Source organism: Austrofundulus limnaeus, unplaced genomic scaffold (assembly GCF_001266775.1).
Source record: "Austrofundulus limnaeus strain Quisiro unplaced genomic scaffold, Austrofundulus_limnaeus-1.0 Scaffold28, whole genome shotgun sequence".
Taxonomy (NCBI): domain Eukaryota; kingdom Metazoa; phylum Chordata; class Actinopteri; order Cyprinodontiformes; family Rivulidae; genus Austrofundulus; species Austrofundulus limnaeus.
Genome location: NW_013952430.1, coordinates 2,269,678 through 2,272,692, shown reverse-complemented (window position 1 = coordinate 2,272,692; position 3,015 = coordinate 2,269,678). Strand labels below are relative to the sequence as shown.

General features: G+C 35.2%; 1 protein-coding gene across 1 annotated transcript in view; it reads left to right on the top strand.

Annotated features, from left to right (window-relative positions):
- spock2 (SPARC (osteonectin), cwcv and kazal like domains proteoglycan 2) overlaps positions 1-3,015 on the top strand; it is a 43,116-nt gene that overhangs the window by 21,785 nt on the left and 18,316 nt on the right. The gene's annotated exons all lie outside the window — the stretch shown is intronic.

Here is a 3,015-nt window from a genome sequence, read left to right as displayed (position 1 = left end):
GGTATGAACACTCAATTAAGACTCAAAAAGATTATCTAAAATAAATATGTGAAACACAATAAGGGTTTTCCCTACATTTCTGTGCTTGAAGTAAAGTTTGTCTGTTATCAAAATAAAACTTGCAGAATTTTCATCCATAGCTGATTAACTTTGGACTGAACTAAATTAATGATGGCTGCCACAGCCAACCAGCTTTCAAAAAACACTAAAATGACTACATCTCAGTCAGATTTACAGAGATCTCAAATTTGAGCTCTTTGCTTCCAACTTTACTATTAATTACTGGAGCCAGTCCTGAGAGCAAAACATTCCACAAACCAATGAAAAGAGTTTAATGAAAGTCGGTAAATAGTCTTTAGAAGTACATCTTATGTTTGTTTGTTTATGTTTTGTCTTGTGAACGGGTGTTCTGAACTGTACTTTCCCCTTGGGATCAATAAAGTATTATCAATCAATCAATCAATCAATCAATCAATCAATCAATCAATCAATCAATCAAAACTGATTAACTTTCAAACACAACTCAGTTCAATGTGGTTTCCAGTATTAATCAACATTAGCAAACAAAAAATGGCTCTAACCACTGTAATTTATAGACTTTGGGCTAAAATTTGACGATAGTAGTCAAAAGACATTCCCACATCTTGTGATATTTGCCAACTAAATCAAATTTAAATCTCGCTCTATGTTTTAACCTAACATGTAGAGGTATGAATAGAACCATGAAGATTTTCTTTTCCCTGCAGACAAACACCCAGAAACCACAAATCAGACCTGATGTGACACCCTGTTACTGTTCTCTCGTGAGAGCCAATATAACATCCGTGTTAACACCGCTAAGAGATAACATCTTGTGTTATTCATATTTTAATATCTTGTTCTGAGAAATATTTTAGAGGGTCCTAATTATAGTCAATAATTCATCCTTGTGTTTTAGACCCTGAACATCCGAGGTCTTGTCCTTGACTTCTGCAGCAAATGCAACCCTAATTGAGTCTCTGCCAGATGAAGTTATGGCACAGAGTCGTGTTCTGAAGGGCGGTTGCTTGATTTGCAGCTTAAATGAAGTCAGCCGAGTGGCGGAGTGCATTAATGCAATTTCCAGTAGCTTAATGAAAGACTAATTATGGCTTCTCATAAAAGGACAGACAAAGAGGTAAAAGGAGGATGGGAGCTAATATGCTTTGATTTAGTGTTAAGCTTCTGGCGTCACCATCATCGCTCCTGCCAAGCCAAAGGGAACATAAGAAGACTGTGGAGTGGGGGGATGACAGGAAGCCAGGATGGATGGAAGATAATGATTGGATTCAAATGGAAATTAAAATGTGTCTTGTTTATTTGTAAAATATATTTTTTTTAAAACGCAGCTGAGGTCATCTAGTAAAATAATCTCCACAAAAAACATCCAAGTGTGTACTTACAGACAACAAACTGCGTTCATATGTTTAGTTTGAGCTCCATTTTGTAAGTGGGTGACTGATAAAAGCATATAGCACAATACAAATCCTAGCCAGCTTAACTAGCTGTAAGAAAATTTGTATTCAATCAACTGAAGTCGAGACGCTAAACACAGATGTTAAATAAAGTGGTTTGTGGGAGGAATGAAAACCATACAACACCAGAATCTGGAGTCTGAGTGGTGTTTTATCGCTGCTGTCTGCAAACAGGAAACCCACACTGGCCATTAAACCGGAAGTTTACGTTTTTATTCTCCAGTGCCCTCGCTCTCCCCCTGCTGGCCTACGGCTGAGTCACAGGCATTCAGACACAATTCTCACCTAATGTGTTTCAAGCGTTTATTTATGTGTTGAAAAAATGTTTCGGACATGTAACTAGACCTATTTCAATCAAGACATAACAATAGATTAAACACTGTCAATGTTTCAAAAAGGAGAACTTAAGAATATAGTGTTGTGCTTCTAAAATCAGTACTAACCTACCTAACACTAAATTTCTTCACATAGCGATCCCAAAATACAGTATGTCTTCCTCTGTTGGGTCTATTCACTGAAATAGAAACACACTCAAATAGCAACCCACAGGTTAAGTTAAGGAAGTCAAAGAGCCCAATGTATTAACATTAATATTTGTTATAATTAACAAACTTAAACTTCAAAAAACATGGTAGGATATTTCATAGCTATGCATTTTAGTTTGTAAATATAGAAAATGTGACCTTTGTAAATTTTATCAGTATTTTCCTATGTATATGCTGATCTGTGCTGTCAGAAAATGTGTTTCTTTGTTAAATGGATAAAATATATAATAATAGTGAGTTAGAGTGCATCCACTTCTAAATTGAAATATATGTTATATATAGGCCTAAATTATAAGGAAATAAATGGTTATTTTAGTGTATTTCTATTTCAGTTGACCGTTAATGTCATATTAGGGTTCAAACCATCTTGTCTTTGTGTCCAAACGGCAGTACCTTTATTCGTTCTGGCTCAACAATATGTTGTCTGGTTGGGTTAATTGTGACGACTCAAGCAATGTGAGCTCCAAACTTGCTTGCACGAACCTAATTTTGACATCACTCCTTAAAGGAAACCAATAAGTGTCGTTAAACAGCAATACAGACAGATGGAAAAAAACAGTAAAAAAAAAAAAAACATGGAGTTTAAGCTGTTTAAATTTCTCAATCTTAGAAAAGTGACGTCTGATCTTATCTCCTTCTCTTTGTCCACGCTGTGATTTGTTCATTGATCAAAAAACCTAGAACTTTGCTCGCTCCGACAGATTTAAATGCACAAACATGCACTTCAGCACCAGCTTCTAAAACAAAAGACACTCCGCTAAGATATGATATTGAAGTAGCAAAAAGTTGTTTTCCAACAAGTTAATGCTTATCCATCAATTAACTTGTGTTAAGAGGAGACAAAGATTTGTTATTTTTGTTTACTTTTCCTAAAATACAACTGGTAAAATTTAACATCTATTCAGAAAAGGTGTCTTGTCTTGGTCAAGACAGAAAAGAGTCCAAAGACAACATTTAGCATCCAATAAATTCAATTC